The sequence below is a fragment of the Panulirus ornatus genome, chromosome 62 (genome assembly GCF_036320965.1).
Source record: "Panulirus ornatus isolate Po-2019 chromosome 62, ASM3632096v1, whole genome shotgun sequence".
NCBI lineage: Eukaryota > Metazoa > Arthropoda > Malacostraca > Decapoda > Palinuridae > Panulirus > Panulirus ornatus.
Window position 1 is genome coordinate 5,578,565 of NC_092285.1, and position 13,952 is coordinate 5,592,516.

Sequence of the window (13,952 nt, forward strand, 5' to 3'; positions counted from 1 at the left end):
GATAAATCCCCTAACTTAACAAAGAAATCATTTTACAGAGTTGAGCCCAAACCTCCCATTGACACCAAGAAACTTTCAGTTCTCCCTTTTAATAATAATTTTACTTTACTTCCCATGTTGCTTAAATCTTTTAATGTTAATAATGCTTTCAGCAACAATAATACTATAAAGAATATCTTAATCAGGAACTCACCAGAAAATTCTATTGGGTGCATCTATAAAGTGCTATGTAGAAATTGTGATAAGTTTAATGCTGAGCAGACTGGTAAGGATCTTTCTGTTAGACTTAAGCAACAGAAATATAGTATAAGGATGGGACATGAATCAAATGCACTGTCTAATCACATTAAAAACTATATCATTGTACTGACTAGAGTAATACTATCTCAGTTATTAACTCTAAGTCCAGTACCACAAGAAATATCATTGAATCTTCTATTATCAAATACACCAAGAATTATAATCACTGCTTCCCTAAATATATCCCATTCCTCCCCCACTCTCCTTACGTCCTTTGTTCTCACCTTTTTCCATTCTGTACTCAGTCTCTCCTGGTACTTCCTCACACAAGTCTCCTTTCCAAGTTCACTTACTCTCACCACTCTCCTCACCACAACATTCTCTTTTCTTTTCTGAAAACCTCTACAAATCTTCACCTTCACCTCCATAGGATAATGATCAGACATCCCTCCAGCTGCACCTCTCAGCACATTAACATCCAAAAGTCTCTTTTGCACGACTATCAATTAACACTTAATTCAATAACGCTCTCTGACCATCTCTCTGACTTACATACGTATACTTATGTATATCTCTCTTTTTAAATCAGGTATTCCCAATCACCAGTCCTTTTTCAGCATATAAATCTACAAGCTCTTCACCATTTCCAATTACAACACTGAACATCCCATTTACACCAATTACTCCCTCAACTGCCACATTACTCACCTTTGCACTCAAATCACCCATCACTATAACCTGGTCTCGTGCATCAAAACTACTAACACATTCACTCAGCTGCTCCCAAAACACTTGCCTCTCATGATCTTTCTTCTCATGCCCAGGTGCATATGCACCAATAATCACTTTTACCCATATCAATCTAGAGTTTACTTTCTTACACTCTATCACATGCTCCCATCACTCCTGTTTCAGGAGTAGTGCTGCTCCTTCCCTTGCTCTTGTCCTCTCACCAATCCCTGACTTTACTCCCAAGACATTCCCAAACCACTCTTCCCCTTTACCCTTGAGCTTCGTTTCACTCAGAGCCAAAACATCCAGGTTCCTGTCCTCAAACATACTTCTTATCTCTCCTTTTTTCTCATCTTGGTTACATCCACACACATTTAGACACCCCAATCTGAGCATTAGAGGAGGAAGAGCACTCCCCGCACAACTCCTTCTTCTGTTTCCCCTTTTAGAAAGTTAAAATACAAGGAAGGGTGGGTTTCTAGCCCCCAGCTCCCGTCCCCTTTGGTCGCCTTCTATGACACGTGAGGAATGCGTGGGAAGTATTCTTTCTCCCCTATTCCCACATACACATGTATATACATACACGTCCACACACGCACATAAACATACCTTTACATTGCAATATACACATATATATATACATAGACAGACATATACATATATACAAATGCACATAATTCATACTTGCTGCCTTTATTTATTTTTGTCGCCATCCTGCCACACATGAAATGACAACCCCCTCCCCCTGCACACGTGTGAGGTAAGGCTAGGAAAGGACAACAAAGGCCACATTCATTCACATTCAGTCTCTAGCTGTCATGTATAATGCACCAAAACCAAAGCTTATATGTATATATATATATATATATATATATATATATATATATATATATATATATATATATATATATATATATATATTTTTTTTCTTAATTTGCTTTGTGGCTGCCTCACGCATTTGCGAGGTAGCGTAAGGAAACAGATGAAAGAAATGGCCCAACCCACCCACATACACATGTATATACATACACGTCCACACACGCAAATATACATACCTATACATCTCAAAGTATACATATATATACACACAGACATATATATATATATATATATATATATATATATATATATATATATATATATATATATATATATATATTATCCCTGGGGATAGGGGATTAAGAATACTTCCCACGTATTCCCTGCGTGTCGTAGAAGGCGACTAAAAGGGGAGGGAGCGGGGGGCTGGAAATCCTCCCCTCTTGTTTTTTTTTTTTTTTCCAAAAGAAGGAATAGAGAATTGGGCCAGGTGAGGGTATTCCCTCAAAGGCCCAGTCCTCTGTTCTTAACGCTACCTCGCTAATGCGGGAAATGGCGAATAGTTTGAAAGAAAGAAAGAAATATATATATATATATATATATATATATATATATATATATATATATATATACATACACACATGTACATAATTCATATTGTCTGCCTTTATTAATTTCCATCGCCACCCCACCACACATGCAATAACAAACCCCTCCTCCGCATGTGCATGAGGTAGCGCTAGGAAAAGACAACAAAGGCCACATTCGTTCACACTCAGTCTCTAGCTCTCATGTAAAATTCACTGAAACCACAGCTCCCTTTCCACATCCGGACCCCACACAACTTTCCCTGGTTTACTACAGACGCTTCACATGCCCTGGTTCAATCCATTGACAGCACGTCGACCCCGTTATACCACAACGTTCCAATTCACTCAATTCCTTGCATGCATTTCACCCTCCTGCATGTTCAGGCACTGATCACTCAGAATCTTTTTCACTCCATCTTTCCACCACCAATCCCACTTCTCGTTCCCTCCACCTCTGACACATATATCCTCTTGATCAATCTTTCCTAACTCATTCCCTCCATGTGACCAAACCATTTCAAAACACCCTCTTCTGCTCTCTCAACCACAATCTTTTTATTACCAAACATCTCTCTTACCTTATTATTACTTACTCAATAAAACCACCTCACAACACATATTGTCCTGAAACATCTCTCATCCACCCTCCTCCACACAACTCTATCTATAGCCCACGCCTCGCAACCATACAACATTGTTGGAACCACTATTCCTACAAACATACCCATTTTTGATTTCCAAGATAATGTTCTCGACTTCCACACATTCTTCAACGCTCCCAGAATTTTCGCCCCCTCCCCCACCCTATGATTCACTTCCGCTTCCATGGTTTCATCCACTGCCAAATCCACTCCCAGATATCTAAAACACTTCACTTCCTCCAGTTTTTCTCCATTCTAACTTACCTCCCAGTTGACTTGTCCCTCAACCCTACTGTACCTAATAACCTTGCTCTTATTCACATTTACTCTCAGCTTTCTTCTTTCACACACTTTACCAAACTTAGTCACCAGCGTCTGCAGTTTCTCACCCAAATCAGCCACCAGCACTGTATCATCAGCGAACTACAACTGACTCACATCCCAAGCTCTCTCATCCACAACAGACTACATACTTGCCCCTCTTTCCAAAACTCTTGCATTCACTTCACTAACAACCCCATCCATAAACAAATTAAACAACCATGGAGACATCAGATATCCCTGCCGCAAACCAACATACATTGAGAATCAATCACTTTCCTCTCTTCCTACATGTACACATGCCTTACATCCTCGATAAAACCTTTTCACTGCTTCTAACAAGTTGCCCCCACACCATATATTCTTAATACCTTCCACAGAGCATCTCTATCAACTCTATCATATGCCTTCTCCAGATCCATAAAATGCTACATACAAATCCATTTGCTATTCTAAAGGTTTCTCACATCGATTTTTCAAAGCAAACACCTGATCCACACATCCTCTACCACTGAGGATATATATATATATATATATATATATATATATATATTTTTTTTTTTTTTTTTTTTTTTATACTTTGTCGCTGTCTCCCGCGTTTGCGAGGTAGCGCAAGGAAACAGACGAAAGAAATGGCCCAACCCCCATACACACGTACATACACACGTCCTAACACGCAAATATACATACCTACACAGCTTTCCATGGTTTACCCCAGACGCTTCACATGCCTTGATTCAATCCACTGACAGCACGTCAACCCCTGTATACCACATCGCTCCAATTCACTCTATTTCTTGCCCTCCTTTCACCCTCCTGCATGTTCAGGCCCCGATCACACAAAATCTTTTTCACTCCATCTTTCCACCTCCAATTTGGCCTCCCTCTTCTCCTCGTTCCCTCCACCTCCGACACATATATCCTCTTGGTCAATCTTTCCTCACTCATTCTCTCCTTGTGCCCAAACCATTTCAAAACACCCTCTTCTGCTCTCTCAACCACGCTCTTTTTATTTCCACACATCTCTCTTACCCTTACGTTACTTACTCGATCAAACCACCTCACACCACACATTGTCCTCAAACATCTCATTTCCAGCACATCCATCCTCCTGCGCACAACTCTATCCATAGCCCACGCCTCGCAACCATACAACATTGTTGGAACCACTATTCCTTCAAACATACCCATTTTTGCTTTCCGAGATAATGTTCTCGACTTCCACACATTTTTCAAGGCTCCCAAAATTTTCGCCCCCTCCCCCACCCTATGATCCACTTCCGCTTCCATGGTTCCATCCGCTGACAGATCCACTCCCAGATATCTAAAACACTTCACTTCCTCCAGTTTTTCTCCATTCAAACTCACCTCCCAATTGACTTGACCCTCAACCCTACTGTACCTAATAACCTTGCTCTTATTCACATTTACTCTTAACTTTCTTCTTCCACACACTTTACCAAACTTAGTCACCAGCTTCTGCAGTTACTCACATGAATCAGCCACCAGCGCTGTATCATCAGCGAACAACAACTGACTCACTTCCCAAGCTCTCTCATCCACAACAGACGGCATACTTGCCCCTCTTTCCAAAACTCTTGCATTCACCTCATCCATTAACAAATTAAACAACCATGGAGACATCACGCACCCCTGTGCAAACCTACATTCACTGAGAACCAATCACTTTCCTCTCTTCCTACACGTACACATGCCTTACATCCTCGATATAAACTTTTCACTGCTTCTAACAACTTGCCTCCCACACCATACATTCTTAATACCTTCCACAGAGCATCTTCATCAACTTTATCATATGCCTTCTCCAGATCCATAAATGCTACATACAAATCCATTTGCTTTTCTAAGTATTTCTCACATACATTCTTCAAAGCAAACACCTGATCCACACATCCTCTACCACCTCTGAAACCAAACTGCTCTTCCCCAATTTGATGCTCTGTACATGCATTCACCCTTTCGATCAATACGCTCCCATATAATTTCCCAGGAATACTCAACAAACTTATACCTCTGTAATTTGAGCACTCACCTTTGTCCCCTTTGCCTTTGTACAATGGCACTATGCAAGCATTCTGCCAATCCTCAGGCACCTCACCATGAGTCATACATACATTAAATAACCTCACCAACCAGTCAACAACAGAGTCACCCCCTTTTTTAATAAATTTCACTGCAATACCATCCAAACCCACTGCCTTGATGGCTTTCATCTTCCACAAAACTTTTACTACCTCTTCCCTGTTTACCAAATCATTCTCCCTAACCCTCTCACTCTGCACACCACCTCAACCATAACACCCTATATCTGACACTCTATCATTAAACACATTCAACAAACCTTCAAAATACTCACTCCATCTCCTTCTCACTTCACCACTACTTGTTATCACCTCCCCATTATCCCCCTTCACTGAAGTTCCCATTTGTTCCCTTGTCTTACGCACTTTATTTACCTGCTTCCAGAACATCTCTTTATTCTCCCTAAAATTTAATGATACTCTCTCACCCTAACTCTCATTTGCCCTCTTTTTCACCTCTTGCACCTTTCTCTTGACCTCCTGCCTCTCTCGTTTATACATCTTCCACTCATTTGCATTACTTCCCTGCAAAAATCGTCCAAATGCCTCTCTCTTCTCTTTCACTAATAATCTTACTTCTTCATCCCCCCACTCACTACCCTTTCTAATCTGCCCAACTCCCATGCTTTTCATGCCACAAGCATCTTTTGCACAAGTCATCACTGCTTCCCTTAATACATCCCATTTCTCCCCCACTCCCCTTAGCTCCTTTGTTCTCACCTTTTTTCATTCTGTACTCAGTCTCTCCTGGTACTTCCTCACACATCTCCTTCCCAAGCTCACTTACTCTCACCACTCTCTTCACCTCAACATTCTCTCTACTTTTCTGAAAACCTCTACAAATCTTCACCTTTGCCTCCACAAGATAATAATCAGACATCCCTCCAGTTGCACCTCTCAGCACATTAACATCCAAAAGTGTCTCTTTTGCACGCCTATCAATTAACACATATTCCAATAACGCTCTCTGGCCATCTCTCCTACTTACATACGTATACTTATGTACATCTCTCTTTTTAAACCAGATATTCCCAATCACCAGTCCTTTTTCAGCACACAAATCTACAAGCTCTTCATCATTTCCATTTACAACAGTGAACACCCCATATATACCAATTATTCCCTCAACTGCCACATTATTCACCTTTGCATTCAAATCACCCATCACTATAACCTGGTCTCGTGCATCAAAACCACTAACACATTCATTCAGCTGCTCCCAAAACACTTGCCTCTCGTGACCTTTCTTCTCATGCCCAGGTGCATATGCACCAATAATCACCCAACTCTCTTCATCAACTTTCAGTTTTACCCACATCAATCTAGAGTTTACTTGCTCTTGTCCTCTCACTAACCCCTGACTTTACTCCCAAGACATTCCCAAGCCACTCTTCCCCTTTACCCTTGAGCTTCGTTTCACTCAGAGCCAAAACATCCAGGTTCCTTTCCTCAAATATACTACCTATCTCTCCTTTTTTCTCATCTTGGTTACATCCACACACATTTAGACACCCCAATCTGAGCCTTCAAGGAGGATGAGCAATCCCCGCATGACTCCTTCTTCTGTTTCCCCTTTTTAGAAAGTTAAAATACAAGGAGGGGAGGGTTTCTAGCCCTCTGCTCTGTCCCCTTTAGTCGCCTTGTACGACACGTGGGGAATGCATGGAAAGTATTCTTTCTCCCCTATCCCCAGGGATTGATATATATATATATATATATATATATATATATATATATATATATATATATATATATATTCATGTGGCTGATTCATGTGAGAAACTGCAGAAGCTGGTGACTGAGTTTGGTAAAGTGTGTGAAAGAAGAAAGTTAAGAGTAAATGTGAATAAGAGCAAGGAATTAGGTACAGTAGGGTTGAGGGTCAAGTCAATTGGGAGGTAAGTTTGAATGGAGAAAAACTGGAGGAAGTAAAGTGTTTTAGATATCTGGGAGTGGATCTGGCAGCGGATGGAACCATGGAAGCGGAAGTGGATCATAGGGTGGGGGAGGGGGCGAAAATCCTGGGAGCCTTGAAGAATATGTGGAAGTCGAGAACATTATCTCGGAAAGCAAAAATGGGTATGTTTGAAGGAATAGTGGTTCCAACAATGTTGTATGGTTGCGAGGCATGGGCTATGGATAGAGTTGTGCGCAGGAGGATGGATGTGCTGGAAATGAGATGTTTGAGGACAATGTGTGGCGTGAGGTGGTTTGATCGAGTAAGTAACGTAAGGGTAAAAGAGATGTGTGGAAATAAAAAGAGCGTGGTTGAGAGAGCAGAAAAGGGTGTTTTGAAATGGTTTGGGCACATGGAGAGAATGAGTGAGGAAAGATTGACCAAGAGGATATATGTGTCGGAGGTGGAGGGAACGAGAAGTGGGAGACCAAATTGGAGGTGGAAAGATGGAGTGAAAAAGATTTTGTGTGATCAGGGCCTGAACATGCAGGAGGGTGAAAGGAGGGCAAGGAATAGAGTGAATTGGATCGATGTGGTATACCAGGGTTGACGTGCTGTCAGTGGATTGAATCAGGGCATATGAAACGTCTGGGGTAAACCATGGAAAGCTGTGTAGGTATGTATATTTGCGTGTGTGGACGTATGTATATACATGTGCATGGGGGTGGGTTGGGCCATTTCTTTCGTCTGTTTCCTTGCGTTACCTCGCAAACACGGGAGACAGCGACAAAGCAAAAAAAAAAAATATATATATTTTTTTTTTTTCATACTATTCGCCATTTCCCGCATCAGCGAGGTAGCGTTGAGAACAGAGGACTGGGCCTTTGAGGGAATATCCTCACCTGGCCCCCTTCTCTGTTCCCCCTTTTGGAAAATTAAAAAAAAAGCGAGAGGGGAGGATTTCCAGCCACCCGCGACTAAAAGGGGAGGGAGCACAAGGAAACAGACGAAAGAAATGGCCCAACCCCCCATACATATGTATATACATACGTCCACACACGCAAATATACATACCTACACAGCTTTCCATGGTTTACCCCAGACGCTTCACATGCCTTGATTCAATCCACTGACAGCACGTCAACCCCGGTATACCACATCGCTCCAATTCACTCTATTCCTTGCCCTCCTTTCACCCTCCTGCATGTTCAGGCCCCGATCACACAAAATCTTTTTCACTCCATCTTTCCACCTCCAATTTGGTCTCCCTCTTCTCCTCGTTCCCTCCACCTCCGACACACATATCCTCTTGGTCAATCTTTCCTCACTCATTCTCTCCATGTGCCCAAACCACTTCAAAACACCCTCTTCTGCTCTCTCAACCACGCTCTTTTTATTTCCACACATCTCTCTTACCCTTACGTTACTCACTCGATCAAACCACCTCACACCACACGTCCTCAAACATCTCATTTCCAGCACATCCATCCTCCTGCGCACAACTCTATCCATAGCCCACGCCTCGCAACCATACAACATTGTTGGAACCACTATTCCTTCAAACATACCCACTTTTGCTTTCCGAGATAATGTTCTCGACTTCCACACATTCTTCAAGGCTCCCAGAATTTTTGCCCCCTCCCCCACCCTATGATCCACTTCCGCTTCCATGGTTCCATCCGCTGCCAGATCCACTCCCAGATATCTAAAACACTTCACTTCCTCCAGTTTTTCTCCATTCAAACTCACCTCCCAATTGACTTGACCCTCAACCCTACTGTACCTAATAACCTTGCTCTTATTCACATTTACTCTTAACTTTCTTCTTCCACACACTTTACCAAACTCAGTCACCAGCTTCTGCAGTTTCTCACATGAATCAGCCACCAGCGCTGTATCATCAGCGAACAACAACTGACTCACTTCCCAAGCTCTCTCATCCCCAACAGACTTCATACGTGCCCCTCTTTCCAAAACTCTTGCATTTACCTCCCTAACAACCCCATCCATAAACAAATTAAACAACCATGGAGACATCACACACCCCTGCCGCAAACCTACATTCACTGAGAACCAATCACTTTCCTCTCTTCCTACACGTATACATGCCTTACATCCTCGATAAAAACTTTTCACTGCTTCTAACAACTTTCCTCCCACACCATATATTCTTAATACCTTCCACAGAGCATCTCTATCAACTTATGATATGCCTTCTCCAGATCCATAAATGCTACATACAAATCCATTTACTTTTCTAAGTATTTCTCACATACATTCTTCAAAGCAAACACCTTATCCACACATCCTCTACCACTTCTGAAACCACACTGCTCTTCCCCAATCTGATGCTCTGTACATGCCTTCACCCTCTCAATCAATACCCTCCCATATAATTTACCAGGAATACTCAACAAACTTATACCTCTGTAATTTGAGCACTCACTCTTATCCCCTTTGCCTTTGTACAATGGCATTATGCACGCATTCCGCCAATCCTCAGGCACCTCACCATGAGTCATACATACATTAAATAACCTTACCAACCAGTCAACAATACAGTCACCCCCTTTTTTAATAAATTCCACTGCAATACCATCCAAACCTGCTGCCTTGCCGGCTTTCATCTTCCGCAAAGCTTTCACTACCTCTTCTCTGTTTACCAAATCATTTTCCTTAACCATCTCACTTTGCACACCACCTCGACCAAAACACCCTATATCTGCCACTCTATCATCAAACACATTCAACAAACCTTCAAAATACTCACTCCATCTCCTTCTCACATCACCACTACTTGTTATCACCTCCCCATTTGCGCCCTTCACTGAAGTTCCCATTTGCTCCCTTGTCTTACGCACTTTATTTACCTCCTTCCAGAACATCTTTTTATTCTCCCTAAAATTTAATGATACTCTCTCACCCCAACTCTCATTTGCCCTTTTTTTCACCTCTTGCACCTTTCTCTTGACCTCCTGTCTCTTTCTTTTATAGATCTCCCACTCAATTGCATTTTTTCCCTGCAAAAATCGTCCAAATGCCTCTCTCTTCTCTTTCACTAATACTCTTACTTCTTCATCCCACCACTCACCACCCTTTCTAATCAACGACAGCCCTTGTGTGTTTGTGGCAATGTTATGAATAATCTAGTGTGTTGCAGTGCTGGTAGTACTATTGTGTGTTGCAATGCTGCACGGATCTGGTTGTACCGGGACCTGGCAAGCTATACAGCACTACAGTACCTGGCCTGGGTCTCCCTGCCTGTTTGTCTGATCCTCTTCTCTGCAGGCTTCGTGCACATCCTCGCGCCGCAGGCTGTTGTTGCACAGACTGTGATCCTCGTTTTGGTTACAAGAATGTTCTTCCGCCCACCAGTGATGCTACTACTTTTGTGAATTAAGAGCCATTGCAACACAAACTTCGCCAGGTGGTAGAGTGACCCGCAGTGTATCGAGACAGACTTCCCCAGAACTTTTTTAAAGGGGAAGTAAATGTTTATAGTTGTGTTACTGGAGTGATAGTTTTCATACATGGTGCTCTGACAAGAAAATAGTGAAATTGGAAAATAATGTAGCTTAGACATTGAAGCTTATTCTTTCACTGAAATGTGAACAAAGGGAGCATTTTTTTCAAAGTGACAGAGATGGAAAACAAAAAGGTGTTTTTCATGAATGTACTGGAAAAGTTGAGGTCCAGATAAACTTTTGGTCAGTCATGGCTTTATTATGGCGGATGACCAACTACCTACCCTCATGTATCCAAGATATGGTTGTACTTTGTGTAATGAAGACAAATGAGAAACATCATAAGCCAATATTCCAGTTTCATGATAAGAGAAGTGGACCAGGCAGTATGATACAGTGGTTAAACTGATGAAAACTACTATTGACGTTGTGTAAATAAATTACACATTTCCCTTTTCCATAGCCAGAGGTTGAACCATTATGTGACATTCATTTTTTCATTTCATTTCAAGCTAGAAGTTTCAGTTTTCTAAATTATTTCTTACATTTTTCATATGTATATATATATATATATATATATATATATATATATATATATATATGTGTGTGTGTATGTGTGTATATGTATGTATATATGTGTATATATGTGTTAATGTGCTGAGAGGTACAACTGGAGGGATGTCTGATCATTATCTTGTGGAGGCTAAGGTGAAGATTTGTATGGGTTTTCAGAAAAGAAGAGTGAATATTGGGGTGAAGAGGGTGGTGAGAGTAAGTGAGCTTGGGAAGGAGACTTGTGTGAGGAAGTACCAGGAGAGACTGAGTACAGAATGGAAAAAGGTGAGAACAATGGAAGTAAGGGGAGTGGGGTAGGAATGGGATGTATTTAGGGAATCAGTGATGGATTGAGCAAAAGATGCTTGTGGCATGAGAAGAGTGGGAGGTGGGTTGATTAGAAAGGGTAGTGAGTGGTGGGATGAAGAAGTAAGATTATTAGTGAAAGAGAAGAGAGAGGCATTTGCACGATTTTTGCAGGGAAAAAATGCAATTGAGTGGGAGATGTATAAAAGAAAGAGACAGGAGGTCAAGAGAACGGTGCAAGAGATGAAAAAGAGGGCAAATGAGAGTTGGGGTGAGAGACTATCAGTAAATTTTAGGGAGAATAAAAAGATGTTCTGGAAGGAGGTAAATAAAGTGCGTAAGACAAGGGAGCAAATGGGAACTTCAGTGAATGGTGCAAATGGGGAGGTGATAACAAGTAGTGGTGATGTGAGAAGGAGATGGAGTGAGTATTTTGAAGGTTTGTTGAATGTGTTTGATGATAGAGTGGCAGATATAGGGTGTTTTGGTCGAGGTGGTGTGCAAAGTGAGACGGTTAGGGAAAATGATTTGGTAAACAAAGAAGAGGTAGTAAAAGCTTTGCGGAAGATGAAAGCCGGCAAGGCAGCAGGTTTGGATGGTATTGCAGTGGAATTTATTAAAAAAGGGGGTGACAGTATTATTGACTGGTTGGTAAGGTTATTTATTGTATGTATGACTCATGGTGAGGTGGCTGAGGATTGGCGGAATGCGTGCATAGTGCCATTCTACAAAGGCAATGGGGATAAGAGTGAGTGCTCAAATTACAGAGGTATAAGTTTGTTGAGTATTCCTGGTAAATTATATGGGAGGGCATTGATTGAGAGGGTGAAGGCATACACAGAGCATCAGATTGGGGAAGAGCAGTGTGGTTTCAGAAGTGGTAGAGGATGTGTGGATCAGGTGTTTGCTTTGAAGAATGTATGTGAGAAATACTTAGAAAAACAAATGGACTTGTATGTAGCATTTATGGATCTGGAGAAGGCATATGATAGAGTTGATAGAGATGCTGTGTGGAAGGTATTAAGAATATATGGTGTGGGAGGCAAGTTGTTAGAAGCAGTGAAAAGTTTTTATCGAGGATGTAAGGCATGTGTACGTGTAGGAAGAGAGGAAAGTGATTGGTTCTCAGTGAATGTAGGTTTGCAGCAGGGGTGTGTGATGTCTCCATGGTTGTTTAATTTGTTTATGGATGGGGTTGTTAGGGAGGTGAATGCAAGAGTTTTGGAAAGAGGGGCAAGTATAAAGTCTGTTGGGGATGAGAGAGCTTGGGAAGTAAGTCAGTTGTTGTTCGAGGATGATACAGTGCTGGTGGCTGATTCATGTGAGAAACTGCAGAAGCTGGTGACTGAGTTTGGTAAAGTGTGTGAAAGAAGAAAGTTAAGAGTAAATGTGAATAAGAGCAAGGTAATTAGGTACAGTAAGGTTGAGGGTCAAGTCAATTGGGAGGTAAGTTTGAATAGAGAAAAACTGGAGGAAGTAAAGTGTTTTAGATATCTGGCAGTGGATCTGGCAGCGGATGGAACCATGGAAGCGGAAGTGGATCATAGGGTGGGGGAGGGGGCGAAAATCCTGGGAGCCTTGAAGAATATGTGGAAGTCGAGAACATTATCTCGGAAAGCAAAAATGGGTATGTTTGAAGGAATAGTGGTTCCGACAATGTTGTATGGTTGCGAGGCGTGGGCTATGGATAGAGTTGTGCGCAGGAGGATGGATGTGCTGGAAATGAGATGTTTGAGGACAATGTGTGGTGTGAGGTGGTTTGATCGAGTAAGTAACGTAAGGGTAAAAGAGATGTGTGGAAATAAAAAGAGCATGGTTGAGAGAGCAGAAAAGGGTGTTTTGAAATGGTTTGGGCACATGGAGAGAATGAGTGAGGAAAGATTGACCAAGAGGATATATGTGTCGGAGGTGGAGGGAACGAGGAGAAGTGGGAGACCAAATTAGAGGTGGAAAGATGGAGTGAAAAAGATTTTGTGTGATCGGGGCCTGAACATGCAGGAGGGTGAAAGGAGGGCAAGGAATAGAGTGAATTGGATCGATGTGGTATACCGGGGTTGACGTGCTGTCAGTGGATTGAATCAGGGCATGTGAAGCGTCTGGGGTAAACCATGGAAAGCTGTGTAGGTATGTATATTTCCGTGTGTGGACGTATGTATATACATGTGTATGGGGGTGGGTTGGGCCATTTCTTTCGTCTGTTTCCTTGCGCTACCTCGCAAACGTGGGAGACAGCGACAAAGCAAAAAATATATATATATATATATATATATATATATATATATATA

At 41.8% G+C, this 13,952-nt stretch overlaps 1 protein-coding gene across 9 annotated transcripts in view; it reads right to left on the reverse strand.

Annotated features, from left to right (window-relative positions):
* LOC139745788 (uncharacterized) overlaps nt 1-13,952 on the reverse strand; it is an 80,183-nt gene that overhangs the window by 13,717 nt on the left and 52,514 nt on the right. The gene's annotated exons all lie outside the window — the stretch shown is intronic.